Source organism: Callospermophilus lateralis, chromosome 7 (assembly GCF_048772815.1).
Source record: "Callospermophilus lateralis isolate mCalLat2 chromosome 7, mCalLat2.hap1, whole genome shotgun sequence".
Lineage (NCBI taxonomy): Eukaryota > Metazoa > Chordata > Mammalia > Rodentia > Sciuridae > Callospermophilus > Callospermophilus lateralis.
The window spans coordinates 16,482,655-16,500,051 of NC_135311.1; the positions used below are offsets into that span (position 1 = coordinate 16,482,655).

The window sequence follows — 17,397 nt, forward strand, 5'->3', positions numbered from 1 at the left end:
TTTAAGTAGATGATATTTAAAATGCTTACTAACAAATTACAGCATTGGAGGCATATTAAAAACAATTTAACTTTAAAAATGAGTACCTAAAAGAATAAGAAAACCCAGTTGCAGGTGCCCTCTGCTCTTTTTTGTAATACAAAGAACTTTGAACTTCTCAATGCAAGAAATTTGAAACAAAAACAGTATCAGAGTTTATATTTTCTTCAAGGACTAGAATTGTCAGAGAAATACCTGGATTTTTAATAGAAAAAATAAGGTTAAAGACTGGGCAGGGGAGTGGGTGTTCTTGGAATGAGTTTTTAGCAGGTAATTCTACCTCACTTACCTTTAAGACAAATCAGAAGGAACCACTCTACATTTTCTAATCCCTATGTGCTTTCTAATGTACGTGATTTTGTTTCTCATCCTTCCTTCCTCTCCAGATTATTTCAATCTTCTGAAAAACAGCAAGATGAATGAAATGAAAATGTTCTCTGTGGTTTACATAGACAGCAGAAAAGGAAAAAGGGTCATATCTATGTGGCATTTTGCAGCCAACAGAGGGAAAGTCAAACCCCCATAAAAGGTGGGGTGAGGGGCTGCTAAGAAGTCAACAGGCAGAATTCTATCAGATTTAGTCACTATCAAGCTCTCATATTACCTCACATGAGATAAAATATTGCATCCACCCAGGTGCAGAGAGTGATTCAAGTACTAAGGGACAAAAAGACTGACCTGATACCTCCAGAGCTCTCCAATGTCATCAGTCCTTTCAAAGCAAACAGGTTTTCCAAGACTTCATCCAGGCAGCCATTGACAAAACAGAGCCTACAGGCTCCACCCAATCACAGGGATTCTTTTCTTGTTCATGGTCTTCAAGGATCTTCACCTGGCTAGCGCAATGTCACTTGTCCTAAAGAAAGAGCAAGAGACAGAAAGCACAAACCTGTCAACAGTTCTTAAGAATGACAGCTGCCATAACACTCAAATAAATGCTGTAACAAGAGCTGACTGGGGAAGCCAGATTCGGTTGCCCTCTTTAGAAGAAATCCTCTGCACAGGATGGGGAAGCCCTGTGCCTGCAAGACCCAGAGCTGAGGAGCACCCTGGTGTCATCTTACTCTCTTTCCAGAAGCACCCATCTGATCCTTCAGCTGCAATATGGAAGTTACTCTGACTTTCTGCTGTAATAAAAGATAGATAAACTACAAAATATAAACAAAGACCCAGGCTTTGTAAGCTTAGGGTATGAGATGGCTTGGGGTTCTCATCAACACAGTGGAAGTGGACGGTCACAGAGAGTTCCTAAGGTTTCAATGTAGGTTGAATCATGAGGAACATTTTGGGTTCGTACAATTTCATTATTGAGCTAACCTACTCCCTATGTGAAAATCTGTCAGAAAAGCTAAATTCCAGCACTTGTAAACTCAAAAGCTCCAGGAACTAGCGAGGTTGATTATATAAAAGTTTTCAGGAGGGACAGAGAACAAAAGGTAAAACTGCAGTGACTAATTTGCAAAAGTATTCAATTACAAAGTAAAATTAAAAAAAAAAAAAAACCTGGGCACAATGGCACATGCTTGTTATCACAGCTACTAAAGAAGCTAATGCAAGAGGATCATGAATTTAAGCCCAGCTTTGGCAAATTAAACACATTAACCCCTACTCAATAAAGTAGAATAAAATAATATATAAAGGGATGGGGATGTAGCTCAGTAAGAGAGTGCTTGCCTAATATGTGCAAGATGTTGAGTTCACTCCCAGTAAGTATCACAAATGAACAAAAAAGGAAAACAAGAACTGCTCTGTCAAACAAGACACACAGGCAAATTTCAGGGCAGAGCCATCTACGATCTCTGACCTGTGTCCTCAAAGATTTATTTGAAAATATTTTATTGTGTGACCTTACCTTTAGTATTGAAAGGAAATGACAATTCTCAGAGGTGACTGGGCAAGAGTGCTGTAAAACACTTCTTGTGGTACTTGAATGTACACTCTCCTTGGTATATCTTCTCAGGCTCTTGGGTTCTCTGGGTTTTATATTTATTATGTAAATTTAATGCCTCAGAAATATAATTACATCATAGTCAAATGTAGTTTTTGGTTCTTGGAAAATAAAAACCCAAATTGCTTTCAACTCAGTGGAGGGCACTGACTTAATCCTAACCTTAGCCCAAAGGTTTAAGTTTATGTATGCAAGAAGAGTTCTCTACACATTTTCCCTTATGGTCACATCTTTTACTCAAGCTTCATATCTGACTCAGTAGATGCTGCCAGCTAGTATTCTATCGTAACCCAGTAAACCAAAGATATAGTGGATTCCACACATAATCTGTTCACTAAACTGTCCTTCAATCATGCTTGTTTGGCTTGGGGTTGAAGATGCTAAGAACTATCAAAGGCATGATTTGATTACTGTTAATGTTACTGAGTTGCTGTTGTTAGAGGACTTACCCTTTTGTTGAGGAATAAAACAGAATTAATGAAAGCATCATGATTGTATAACCTAAGCAAGGAATGAACAGAGTTGAGCTAGACTTCATTCTGGAAGTTAATGCTGATTCACTAGAAAATGTTGAACAAGTTTCCTAAATGTTCTGTGCCTTAGTTTGCTCATTGTTAAATGTCCTCTCTTTTCCCCAAGGTTTTAACAATCACAGGTCCTAGATTTTCAAAATGCTCCAAAAGGCCCTCAAACATTTAACAATACTTTTTTGTTTGTTTGTTTGTTTTGGTACTGAGGATTGAATCCAGGGGAGCTCAATCACTGACTCACATCTCCAGTATATTTTGTTTATTTGTTTTTATTTTTTTTGAGGAGCCTCATAGTATTTCCATAACTGCTCTATTAATTTACATAAACATAAGCACATTAATCATTTAAGGAATATTTGTCTACAACTGATAAATTACTTCCTTCAAGGCTGAAGACATCAAGGTCAGAAAAACTAAGATATTTTCTACAGACCGATTTCTTTTACTATGTCCTGTTCCAGGAACCTGGAGTGGTGCCCAGAAGTCTTCAGTCTTTACCCTACTTTTAGTACAGTTAGTCTGGGAGGTAGATCAACCCTGAAGAGATTGCCTTCTCTCAGCAGAAGCAATATAGGCCCATGGGAACTGAATAGGACATCCAGAATCACAGATCTAATAGATAAGTATCCTATGAAGCAAGTGGAAATTGCACAGGCGGCAGGGTCCCTTGGAGATTCTTCAGTTCCTCTACTTCCATGGTACCTTCCACGCTGCCTGGAGAGACATGCTGCACGCCCTAGGGAACACAGCCCTGTTCAGTGTCTCCTCTGAATGCCCAAACCACATGCAAGGATGCTACCAGTAAAAATGCATCTGGTGGAAGACAACCACAAGTCCAACATGGGCTCCTGGTTCATGGAAGCCATGGAGTAGGACTGTGCGGTGAAGGACTACTGCGGTCCAGGGATGGCGCACTGCTAGGAGGGCATCCTGTGCTCTGCTACCATCTGCTTGGCTTAGCAGATGATGAAGGAGCAGCTGAGGCTGGAGAAGGCCTTGAGCTGCATGGAGCAGCTGTCCCAGGTGCTGGCCACATCCTGCCCCTCCAGGCCTGCCAGCCCTTCAGGCCCCTTAGGGGTACTGCAAGTCCATCCCCATCCTTACCTCACAGTTTGTCTTCAGCTTCCCTATCTCCCTGGGTGTGCACTTGGCCCCCAGCAGACTGCAGGACCAGCACAACCCCAACCTTACCTCCCCCAGAACTCAGAGCCACTCACCTAACCCCTGGAACGAAGGTTGCTGCCAGCAAGGGATGTGAGAGCCTCTGTGGGACTGAACAATATATAAATTTGTATCAAGAGTATATAATGAGTCTAATGTCTACTATGGTAGATGTCTTTTTCTCCATTTATCATACCTTCTCCTACTGCATAGACTGATAACATATAAGTGCAGTTTCCCAGTCTCATCTGGAGTAAGGGTTCCAATTGGCATTGATTCTTCAATGAGATGAATTCATGTGAGACAAACTTACATGTGCATATGGATGATTCAGGGTAGGAATGGCATGTAGAAAATTTATGTTCTTGCGAAGACAGTGAGTATCCTGATCAAGCTCTGGAGTTGGGTTCCTGGCAGCAAGGTGTTAAGTGGCACAAGTTGGGGAGTAGTGTCCACTAGAATATTTCTGTGCTGTGTTTGGACCTTCCTCCTGGCTCCATTTTTTTCTAGCTGTGCAGCATCCAAACAGAGGTCTCTATCCTTCCTAGAAATTTTATAAATTATGGAAATATCTTGAATATATCCCTTAATGTAATATAATTGCATTTTATTATATATGTAATTAATTATGTAATATAATTACTAGAGTGAATTCTCCTCTCTACATATAAGGCCTTATTTGTGAAGATTGAGTTGATAGACCTAAAACACAACATAGCTATGTTAATGAGCTTTGATGAAAAATACCTGAAAGAATAACTTTTAGAGGAGAGATTTATTTTGGTTCACAATTTCAGAGTGTTCAGATCATCATTGGCTGGCTCCAAGGCAGAAATATTATGGTGGAAGGATATGATGGTGGAAAGCTGCTCAGCATATGGGAGCTGGGGAGCAGAGAGAGGGGAAGGGACCAGTACATATAGAACCCAAGGTCATGCTCCCTATGACCTTCTTCCTCCCATGATGACTCACCTGCTTACAGTTACCAACCAAGAGTTCATTCAAATTTTTAATTATCAAATGGATCAATGCAGTTGTTGTAATCCAACTGTTCCACCTTTGAACATGGTTGCCTTGTTTAACACTTGAGTACTTTAGGGGACATTTCTAGGTCCTTACTATAACAATTGACTTGCCCATGGTTAATGTTCAGTATATTTTTTCTATTATTATCACTACTGCTACACATACAGCAACTATCACAAGATGTGAAGGAAGAAAGGATCCATTCGTAATAGCAACAACAAAACAAATACTTAGACAAAAACATTAGATTAGACAAAAAACATTAGAAAGCTGTGCAAGATCTATTGGAAGGATAATTTAAAATGCTGTTATGCAGAAAAAGAGACTTGAATTGATTTTTCTTAGAAAGACTCAACATCATTCATTTTCGCTTCTGCCTACAAGATTCATAAGGGACTATAATTTCAACAGAAATAACATGATTTCTTCAATTTTAGAACAAGACAAGCTGATTTTAAAAAATCAGATTGACAAAGATTTGAAGAAAAAGCAAATTTACTTACTAATGACAATGTAAGACAAATTCATATTTAAAAGAATTGATACACAAAAGTGAATGAAAATGACAACCATACAATCAAAACCTTTGGTGGACTACCAATTTATAGGATGAAACATAAAATAACGTTTCATCAAGGAAAATTGTGTTTTTCCCCTTTTTTAAACAGCTTTTTAGTAGTAGATGGACACAATAGCTTTATTTTACTTATTTATTTTTATGTGTTGCTGAGGATCAAACCAGGGTCTCACACATGTCAGGCAAGCTCTCCACCACAGAGTCACAACCCCAGCCCCAAAGGATAATTACCTTTAGTTTAGTCAATATAGAGTGATATTATTGATAGTGAGTGTCACAATTGGTTTATTTAGAACACTATATATATGTGTGTGTGTGTGTGTGTGTGTGTGTGTGTGTGTGTGTATAAAGTTTTCTAAGTAGATTACACTATTTTCCTAAAGAAAATAGCAGTCACTGATATTGTCGAGTAAAGCAAAGGTAATTATCCTAAAGATACACTGTTTAGAATAGAACCTGATGTTACAGAATACATAGGGGTACCTTTTATATTTTTACATCTCTTTGATTTGGTTTTACTTTCACCTTGGGTGTCTTTTTTGCTTTCAGTATGGGGTGTTTTTTTTTTTTTTTTTTTTTTTTGGTTTTCTGATCTTTACTTATTGAAGATATTTTTCTATCCTTACCATTAAAAATACAAGGATTGCAGATAACAGCAAGAGAAGGAAACCAATAGAAGAATGAGGGGCACTGCTCTTTCTTGGACAGGTCCTCTCATCTCTCCTGCAGGCCCACTTGGACACTTCCTGAAAATGCCTGCTCCCCACAGAAAGGAGGACCCAGTCAATAGAAAAGTGGCAGTTTTTTTCTTATTGCAAATGCCTTGGCAGTTGCCCTTCTCAGCCGACTGTTAATTTAGAGCTCTGACTTCAACTCATCCCCAACACATATCAAGTCTACTACAAGAAGCACCACTTCCCACCTGCCCAAATCTGGAAATCCACAGGCTGTCAAGGACTCATGATACTCTGCCCCAGCACAGAACAGTTTTCTGCTTTCCAGTAACATGACCAGGCATGTCAGGATTGACCTAGACATCGACACACTGCATACTTCCATCTAAAGTATTTTCAGTTTTACTCATAGGAATGCAATAGGCATGATTTCAATGAACATTCAGGTAGTGGAACATGGGGAGGTTCCTGGAGAGTGGCATTCCTGGAGAGGGCAGGAAGCTCTGCACCTCTTCTCCCTTACCTGTGCTCTCTTTCATCTGGCTTCCCATCAATCTCCTCTGTAATATATTTTGTTGATAGACCAATAAATTTACAAACACAAGTGTATACCTGAGCTGCTCTAGAAAATTAAAGAAACCTAAGGAGGGGACTAGAATCCCCAATTTATAGCCTACCAGCTGTGTGTGTGTGTGTGTGTGTGTATAATAAAATATTGATTTATATTATATTACATATATTTCTTTTATAAGATGTTTATTTTATAAATAAACATTTTATAAAATAAAATGTAAATATACATAAATACACACACACACACACACTACATATATAGAAGCACAGGTCCTCTTTGGTGAACTACAAATTTATAGGAGTACCCCCTAAAATAAGGTTCTAGGCTTGCGTTTGGCATCCAAAGTGGACTGCAGCCTCATAAGATTCACCCTCAAACTGTGGAATCTAACCCTATTTTCTAGGAAGTGTCAGGATACCCCCAGAGGTATCTACTAGGGAACTGACTGACTGTTAGAGGATCAAATATCCACACACATTTTGGTAAACAAATGCAATTTTTTGTTTACTATAAGAAAAGAGAAAATACACTTTTTTCTATATTTTAGAGATGTTTGTCTGTATACATAGAGACTCTGCCTCTGCCAACTCAGATCTTAGGGACCAGCCATGAAAATAGTAACATAAATAAACAGCAACAGTGAAATGTGCAGTTGGTGATTTCTCAATTTGACACATGGGGAAAAGAACAGTTGGAGCCTTGGCCAGTTCATATTTCCCTTTTATATGGTTTGAAATGCTTTCTGCAGTAATAAAAATTGCCTTGGGTAACACAGTTTTCCTACACAATAATTTGTTACTATTTTCTCCAATATCTTGCAATTTTTTTCAGCATCACGTGAAACTTTAAGAGATTAATAATAACATACATTACCTCATGCTTTTATTTTATGCACCTCTTTTAAAAAATTGCTGTCAAATCCACAGTTATATTATTAGTAATTTTATAACATAATAAGATCTTACTTTGTATTTTTCATGATGTACTACTATTGTGAATTCCTCTGTAATTTTGTGGAGAATCTACACTTTCTGTTTTTACTCTGGTTATGGAACACTTTAAATTTAAACACTTTAAATTTCCACTGGGGTATGCCTTAGTGTGTGTGTGTGTGCGTGCGTGTGTGTGTGTGTGAGTGTGTGTATGTGTGTGTGTGTTTGTGTGTGTACATGTATGTGTGGTTTAAACTTTTCTTTAATGTTGTATATGTCTTTGGATCTGAAGACAAGCCAGGATATTTTTCTTATGTTTATGTTATTTTTTCATATCTGTGCTCCTCTAATGAGTTCTTTGTTTTTTGTTTGTTTTTGTTCTAGAAATCATATTGGAACTCATTTATCTTAGCTTCTCTTTTATACTTCTTTATCTTCTTGTTATAGATGCTGTTACCCCCTTGTTCTCTATTTAGAGAAAGACTTCAGCTTGGTCTCTTGGTGTGCTAATTCATTGTTTCTGCATTAGAAATAAAAGCTGCTCTAACCTTGGAGAAGAAAACTAAGATGAAAAAAATTCTGGCCTTGAATTTTTATGTTGGCAATGATTTCTTGTATTTGAGACAAAGAGGACAAACTATTAACGTAAAAAAGAGATAAATTAAACATTATTTGAATCTTAAACTTCTGCTGTTTGAAAGATTCCATCAAGAAAAAGAAAATGAAAAGATAAGTCACATATAATATTTATAATATTAATAATAATAATATATTTTATAGATTAACAGTATTCAGATATCTGACAAGATTTATGGTCATTGGAAATCTTCAAACTTGGCAATAGTCAGACAAACAAATTAAAGAAGGATCAAATATTTCACAAGATACTACACAAAGAAGAGAATGTAAACATCAATGAACAACTGCAAATTTGCTCAAGAGCATGAGCCATTAGGAAAACAAGAATGAAGACCAACTCACATCCATCACAATGTCTAAAATTCAAATGACTATGCCAAGTGTTGGCAAGGATTTAGAACAACTGCAGCTCCATCCTCTGTTATTGAGAGGAGTTCATGTTACAATCACTTTGAAAAACATTTTGGTAGCTGCTTATGAAGATAAGAATACACTTGTCATGTGACCTGTCAATGCTGTCACCAGACATAAAAGCACAAAACTAGAAAACTACATGTTCCCATGAACTTCAGAACTGCTATGCTCAGAGTAGTGCCCAAATGGAAGCAATCAAAATGTCCATGAACAAGTGCCTGGATAAAACAAGTTATCATAATCCTTGAAATGGAATAGTACTCAGCAATAAAAACATAAACTACTGATATGAGTAACAGCATGAAACAATCTTAGAAGTATTATGCTGAGCAAAAGGAGTCAGATAGCAAAGAATGTGTGACAAACTGTTCCATTTATATTTGGCTGCACAGGCACTTTCCTTCCTCTAAGGTGTTCTTGCTAGGTATTTTGGTCACAGTGACATAAAGCTGACTAAAACAATTCTATTCCTTCAATTTGAAAAATAGGATGATATTGGCATATAAACAAATAAGCTAATGATATATCAAGTCAGTGGAGAAAATGGTAACTTTTAAAAAAATAATCTCTTCTGGCCCAATTAGGTGTCCACCTAGAAAGAAATAATGCTGGAGCACTGACTCATCAGACAAAAAAAAAAAATTCTAAATGAATGTAAGCCCAAAATTTTTTTAAAAAAAAATTAACTTAAACACTAATTTCATGATAATTTTAAGAAGTATTTGTATAACATTGGCCTTGGAGAGAAGTTTTCAACTAACACTGGAAACTTAGCAGATGTAAAGAGAAGAATAACTTATTTGATAACATTAAAGTCTTCCAATTCTTCTCTGTGCAGGGTCTCTTCCTTTGTCAACACTTTTGTGTGTTTGTTCATTAACTTTTAATCCTATGACCCTGTCAATATCACAAAATAATAATAGCAATTTGAAGAAGATTTTTTAGGACTTTTTTTTCAAATGAAGGCAGTTTCTTATTTTCTTTTTTTTTTTTTTAAGAGAGAGAGAATTTTTTTTAATATTTATTTTTTTTAGTTTGTTTTCAGCGGACACAACATCTTTGTTTGTATGTGGTGCTGAGGTTCGAACCCGAGCCACATGCATGCCAGGCGAGCACACTACTGCTTGAGCCACATCCCCAGCCCAGCAGTTTCTTATTTTCATTTCCACACTTATTGCTCTCAGCTTGTCCTTATTTTTCCTTATTTTGTGGACTAAGATGTCCAGCATTAGAGTAAGTGAACATGGAGAGATATCCTCACCTTGTTCCTGAAGTTAGGTGGGAAACATTCAGCATTTCACTACTAAATGTATCAGTTGTTTGTTCTTCATAGACACATGTGTCAGGTGAGAAAAATTTCCTCCTATTCCTAGTTTTCCAAACAAACAAAAAAAATTGTTTCCCATTTCTACACCAGTCCCTAGAACAAGTGTTAAGAATAGAAAATAAAATAAGCCAAACCCCCAAAATGAAAGACATAATGTTTTCTCTGATAAGCAGATGCTGATCTATAAAGCGGGGTGGGGGAATGAAGGAACCTTGGATTGGACAGAGGGGAGGGAGGTAAAGAGAGGGGTGTGGAGGTGTGAAGGATTGTGTGCCTCCCACATAGCACTAGCATTTCCTCTTACCTCTTCTTGCCTCCCCCACCCCCATCTGCCTCTCCTCTCACACCAGACACAGCCATCTCCTGTCTGTGGCAGTCCTTCCTTCTCAAGGAGGCAGAGTGGAAGTTAGCCCCTTCCCAGCAGGCCCTGCGGTGGGAAATCAGATTCCTCCACCAGGCGCAGCTCCTGGAAACCTTGACCACTGCCATCCACATGCTATGGTCCTGCCAGGTTGCCCAACAGCTCTGCTCCAGCCCATTTTGTTCCTGGAATAAATGGTGGGAACTGGACCTGCCTGCCTAATGCCTCCAAGGAATTCCCTGAGGAGCCTCTGCTGCAGTTGGTAGTTTCAGAGTCAAGACTTCGCTTTGGTAGGCAGAGAGAGCTCAGAAATGCTGAGATTACTAAGGTCCCTTCTCGGCTTACAGATCAGAAAATTGAGGTTTTGAAGGGTTGGGTGGTCTTGCGATGCCAAATGGAATTTTCTGGCTCCTGCATTACGGTGGAATCCCTTTCTCTTCCTTTACAATTCCATCTCACTTGTATACATTGAGCATTTACTAAATACAGGGCCAGGGTTCAGTGCTACAGGGGGCCTCCACAGAAACAAGCCTGGTGGGTGGCAGTGCAGAGCAGAGGGGCCTGGGCTCCCGTGGAACCCAGGAACACAGTGAGGATGAGGTTAGGGAGGACCCTGTTCTGCTGAAGATATAAGGTGACCCCCAAAAGCTCATGTGTGAGACAATGCAAGAAGGTTTCGAGGAGAAACAGTTATGAGACCCAATCAGTGAACTAATCTCCTGAGAGGGATCAACTGAGTGGTGAGTGGGTGTGCCTGGAGGAGGTGGGCATTAGGGGCATGCTGTGGGAGGCTAAGCATCCTCTCTCAGCCTTGAGTGCGGGTGTGCTGGTTTGGCATTGCATGCTGTAGGCTGCATGATGCAGGTGACCTCCACCTTCGCTCGGCAAAGAGGTTTGTTCTAGCTCTGGACTTGGGTTCGACCCAATGGAATCCATGATGCCCCTTGAAACCTTATCCCCTGCCTTATTTGGTGAAGAACATTCTGTCGAAAATCCTTTGTCTCCTTTTTCCTATAAATAAAGGGCACTTGCTCTCTTCCCTTCCAGCGTGGAAGAGGACCCTTGAGGTTGCAGAGCAGTCCCACCCTCGATATGAAAATGACTTCTGTGTCCTGGGAAGCCAGCTCTTTTGAACCCAGTGTATCTCGTCAGTGCGGGTCGCTGGCAAGAGTGTGCCTTTGGTAGATACTTTGTATCTGGTGAGTGGAATGGACTCTCTCTGCTGCCTGATCATCATGTGAGCTGCTTCCCTCCATCACATTCTTCCACCACGATGTTCTGCCTCCCCTCCAGCCCTGAGGAATGGAGCTGGCTGACTATGGACTGAGACCTCTGAAACTGTGAGCCCCCCAATAAAGCTTTCCTCCTCTACTGTTGTTCTAGTCAGGTCTTTCAGTCACAGCAGTGAAAATCTGACTCAAACAGATCCTGAAAATGTGATTCAAAAGCAGACGCGGTGGCACAAGCCTGTAATCCCAGCCACTAAGGAGGCTGAGGTAGGAGGACCACAAGGCCAGCCTCAGGAACTTAGTGAGACCCTGTCTCAAAATAAAAGATCAAAAAAGGGCTGGGAATGTAGTAAAGTGTATCTGGTTTAATCTCCAGTATCAGAAAAAAAAAAAAAAATAACGGTGTCTCTCTCCCTGGGGCCATGAATGGTCTGGACCCAGGGCTTAGTGAGGAGGACCTGGCTAGCTGAGACCCAGTCCCATGTCACAGAAAAGACACTCAGTTGCATGGTGCAAAGGAGGTACTGATGCTGCACTGACGGGGGAGGGGGGATGGAGCTCTGCCAAACCTTGCACTTCTCATGCTGAAGGCAGGGTTTAGTTGAACCTGTCCCTCTACTATGCTCACTAGGGAGCCCAGCTGCAGAAGAGGGTTAGGTGATGACTCTAGGGCTCACCCGGTTAGGTCGTTAGTCCCCTGTGAGATCACAGGGCTCTGCAGAATTTTGTTTTTATTTTGTTTTGAGTGAGTGAGATCAGAGACCAGGGATTGAACTCAGGGGCACTTGACCACTGAGCCACATCCCCAGCCCTGTTTTGTATTTTATTTAGAGACAGGGTCTCACTGAGTTGCTTAGTGCCTTGCTTTTGCTGAGGCTGGCTTTGAACTCGCATCCTCGTGCCTCAGCCTCCGGAGCCACTGGGATTACAGGTGTGCTCCAGAGAGTCTTCAGGATGTCTCAATCACATCATCTGAGAGGAGACCGATGACCCTTCCCACTCCTAACATCTCAGGGAACCCAAAGCTTCACTGAGGGTAAATGGGCAGGGGTCATGTCCTCTGTGAGAGTCTGACCTGGGGCCCATCAGACCTCTGAGCCTCACTCACTGCCTGCCCCCAGCCAGCACACCTCCCGATCTTCTTCCCTCTATTCTCCACGCCACATCCTTCCCTTCTTTCCAGGATTCTTCCAGAACCACTTAATCCTGGAAAATTCCAGGCCTAACCCAGCCAATGCACCAACCCCAGTCCAGAGTAGATTCCTGTCCCCGTGGCATTCATATGACTTTCTAAGCAACAGACGTTCTCTGGGTATTATCAAAATGTTAATCATGGTGTCCTGGGGACAGTGGGCATTTCTTTTTCTTTTTTTTTTTTTAAATATCTGTATTTTCTAAAATATCTAAAACAAAAGTGTAATAGTTTGCCTTGAGGCAAAGCAGGTAGAGTGATACAGCATTTTGAAAAACTGCCCTGTTTGGGTTCTCTGCTCTATTACTTTAAAACCATGTGACTCCAGGGAATTTCCCTAGCTTTCCTCATCTATAAAATGGAAATACTGACTTCTTACTGTATTGATAAGGTTAAATGAGATAATCTACTTGGAAAATTATCTATAAACACATTAGGTATTGGAGCAATAGACTGTGGCAGGAACCCAGGTAGTTCCTTGGTCTTGTTGAGATTTTATTGTGTCCTAATCACCACCCTGCCATGGAGATTATTTTTCATATGTGACTACTGAGGAAACAGAGAGGTGATGTGATTTTCTGGGGTCACACCAAGGGGCAGGCTTCAAGCCCTGGTCTCCTGTCTCCAAACCCTGCCTCCCTGCAGGCTTCTAGAGGGCTGGCCCCGAGTCTGTCCCAAACCCAACTGCTCTGCTGGCCTCCTGGATGCTGACCGACAGCCTGGCTGAATGTGGGACACTGAACAGTTCTACCCCTTATCGGTGTCTCATCTTCCCCATGAGTGAGACAGAGATCACTGTCATCCTTCTTTTTCCAACACAATCCAAGGTGACACAGTTTCAAACTTATAACCATCCTTCTAAGTATTAATAAGCTGCATAGTCTTCAGAGTGCAAGATCTTCTCTTCCAAATGCAGTTTCTTATGAGAACCAAAAAGTGTCCCTCTGGGGTGGGGAGGGGGGCGGTGCAGCTGGAGTCCTCTGGCGGGGGAGGAAGGAGTGACAGAAAGACAAGTCAAACAGGGTAGAATTGGAGCAAGGTCCTCCCAGCTCCCCGGGGTGTGCCGGAACTGGCGTGTGTGCTGTGTGCGTGAGTGCGCTCATGTACCCACACGCCTGGGACTGCCAGGGGTCTGGCTCCAGCTGGCTGGACTCCAGGTGGACAGCAGGGACGGTGCTGAGATTCTCCTTTCCTATCTCATGCAAGAGGAAAGAGTTGAGCCAGAGTGACTCTGGCAAAGATTTCCCAAATAGGGTCGGGGGGTGGGGGGATATTTTTCCTTAGGGAACACTCACTCTCTTTAGAGAGTTGGGTATGTGCTCAGGCTTGGATGGGATTTGTAAAAAAAAAAAAAAAAAAGCCCTGTCAGCAGGACTTGGAATTATGAAGGCCTTCTCTCCTCCTTTTCCCCTGGCCTCTTTTTCTCCTCCAACCTATCAAAAAAGCCCAGAAACAGAAACAAGAACGTTAAGTCCTGGTGATTTCCTATTAAAGCCTCTGCAGAGCCCTGACCCTTCAGAATGGCCTGCCCTCCCAGGAGGCTACGGGCTCTGCACGCTCCTCACCTGAGTTTGCCTTTCTCCAGGGACCTCTGCGTGCTCAGTCCTGGGTCATCCTGGGCCCCTTGGCTCCTGCTCTGGCATTAATCTGACGTTTTGATCCTGGTGAGGGGCTGGGCGGGGCTCCTTACAGGATCTCTCTGAGAGGACTTTCAGGAGTGACTCAGCCGGGAGACACTTTGTGACAACGTGGAGGAGGCATTTTCAAGCGAGTGCCTCAAGTCACAAAGCCAGCTCTGTCCCCAGCTTCTCAAGGGAAAAGCATCTCACAGCTTTGTCAGGACACGTCACAGAGCTGCCTTCCTCTCTGGAAGTCGGACCACTCCTAGCACGGGCCCAGTGTGTCACCTGGATGAGTCCATCGAAGGCTCCCCGAAGGAGTGGGTTCTGTCTGCCCCACAGGGAAGGAGCCCCAAGCCAGTGCTCTGGCAGGCCTTCCTGGGGGCAGCAAGAGGCTCCAGAGAAGGCTGACCTGGTGGGGAGCCCCGTCTCTCCCCATGGGTTCCCCCCCGTAGGGTTTCCTCCTTGGTTTTGGCTTCCCTTCCATCCTGCCCTGCACCCTTAGTCAAACGTCGACGCTAGGGTGGACCCAACTCTTCCTCTAGGTTCCCCTCGCACCTCTGAAACAGCCTGGCAATGTAAATACCTCCTCTAAATACTACTGGTGACCCGGGGAATTGTACCAGGTGCCAGTCATGTAGCGGGGGCACCTTCACAGGCCCCTCCCTGGTTCTTCCGGGGGAGACTCTCTGCCCATTTCTGGGGAAGGGCACCCTTTCTTTCCCTGCATTGGAAAGCCTGTCTCCTTCCTGACAGAGACCCCACCCAGTCCTCCCACCTGGCAGGGGTCCCCTTGGCCTTATTCTGGTAGAAAGGACGGGTTCATTCCCAGCCGGCTGGAAGAACAGGGAGGTCACGGTGGAAAGCAGCTTCTTCCTTTTCCTCTGGGGGGGCAGCCCCCCAACATTTCCCCTGAAGAGAGGCCCTCCCTGCATATGCAGGGAGATGGCGCTTTATAGCACCACAGAATGACAATGGCCCCGCAAATTTTAGATAAGAGAAGACAAGTGTCATTAAACACCACAATTGCCTTCTACTGAGGGTAGAGGATGGACAGACAAGACAGTCCCCACTCCACTGCCCCTGAGGAAGATGGCCAGTTATTCTCCGAACACCTTGTGGCATTTGAATATGGAGGATGGGGCTGGAACTAAGCCTGGGCTGGGGCCAGAGAGAACTAAATGACCCTGAGCAATTTAAAGAGTGGCCTTGTATGTTTATTTGTTTGGTCTTGAGGTCTGGGCCTTGGGAAGGTGGAGAAGAGCCAACAGGGTAATGGAGGGGGCACTCTCTAGGGCCAGAGCCAGGGCAGTCCACCGTGACACCATGCAGTGGGTGCTGGTCCTAGCACATGGCCTAACATGTCACTTAGATGAGATAAACCCCATCTCCCATCACAACAGACCTTCGGATAGGTGCTGGGACTTACTGTGTGTGGCTTGGGGTGTGTGGCACTGGGCTTATATCCCCTGACTGGGTCAGTGAAGGAAGAGCCTTCTTCAGAGGCCAAGAAAATGATGACGTTTTGCAAGAAGCAGAAAATGGGAGCCGGAAGGGACTGGGAACATATGGGAACACCAGGCAGAGGCAGGAATCTTGGGAGAGCCTCTTAGCCAGCTCTCAAGAGGTGGAACAGAGCCCACCTCACAGAGCCAACTCGCCCCCGCTTTGACTCATGCCACCCTCATGCAAGGGTGGCCTGAATTGCCTCCTCTGGAAACTGGAGACCTTACCAAAACCTACCCTGTGGGGCGATGGCGAGGATTACACATAAATAATGGCAAGTGCAGCCTGGCACAGGCAGCCGAGCAGCCCCTGCTGACATCTTGCTCAACCAGTAATTGTCATTCTGCATACAAACTGTCATCTGTGTTTGTTCTCTCACCCCCTCCTGGTCTCACCTCCACTCCAACCACCCCAGATGCACTCAGGCGCCTGTGCTGTGTTGACAATATAGAACAGCTCCTGCAGAAACCAGTCCCCAAGTCCAGGATGTTGGTGAACTCCAAGCTGTGTCAAGTACAGACCGTCATCAGCAGGGTGGAACGCTAAGGTGACAGACATGGAAGTCTTCTGAGGTGACCATTGCTATTTCTCAGTCCTGCAAGACTAAGAGCAATACCAGTCTGGGCTGGCTAGAGAGGGGTAGAGGCTTCAACATCTTGCCTGGCCCCCTGTCCCAAGGGCTGCCGCCTATTCCAATTCCCTCGTCCCAAGGCCACGTGGACTCCATGGATATCTCTCTCTTCCCAGATTCTGATGCAGCCCTGGAGGGACCCTCAAGGTCTTGGGACTTTGTCCAGAAAGAAAGACATTAAATATTCATGGAGAATGAGTAGGTGTCAATTCAGACAGGAGAGGAAAATATGTCTAGAGGGGATGTCTGATGAGGATGAATGAGGGCCAGATGGGCCTGGGGTTGGCCGAGGAACTGGTGGAGAGGGGGACTGGCTGTCACACAAAACACATTTTTCTACATTGTTGCTGACACTAAAAACCACAGAAATATGCTGCTAAGTGGACAAGGTTGACCTAGAGTCTACAGCTCGCTTTGTCTCCTTCCTCCACCAAGGTATAAATATTTTTGTACAATGGGGAGGTTTTGAGTGGGGGGTTGGCTGGCTCGGTGTCGAGGCCCGTGATGAATGGCCTCTCTTTCCATCTTGCTTATCCTGCTGACGTTGCTTGTTCTTTGCCTATTTCCTGTTCTAGCAGACCTCACTTATGTGGAGCAGAGGGATGTAGAGTTGGCTCTGTAAAGGTTCTTTGGCACGTCAGCCCAGGGCTCCATTGGCCTCTCCTAAATAAGACAGAGGGGTAGATATGCGCCGCCCAAAATGAAGGCAGTGGCAGTGAATGTCGGGGTCCCTGGGAGGAATAAGGGAGTAAGTAAAAACAAAACAGGGCAGAAGAACACCTTCTAAAAGCCTAGGGCCAAAGCAGGCAGTACAAAGGGCACTGATTGGGACTCATGGGACCCAGGTCCAAGGTCCAAGTTTGCATCAAATCACTGAGCCACTTGGGCACGCTGTGTGACTTCTCTGCTCTTAACTCACTCATCTGTGGCAGGTAAAAATGTTGGACCTGATCATCTTTGAGGCCTGTTCTACCTCTGACCTTCTTCAGGTCCATGAAAACATGGATTCATAGCATTT

At 43.2% G+C, this 17,397-nt stretch overlaps 1 pseudogene; it reads left to right on the forward strand.

The window, feature by feature from the left end:
* The first annotated feature begins 883 nt into the window (after window positions 1–883).
* LOC143404071 (dual specificity protein phosphatase 4 pseudogene) lies at window positions 884–3,775 on the forward strand (annotated as a pseudogene).
* Window positions 3,776–17,397: the final 13,622 nt, after the last annotated feature.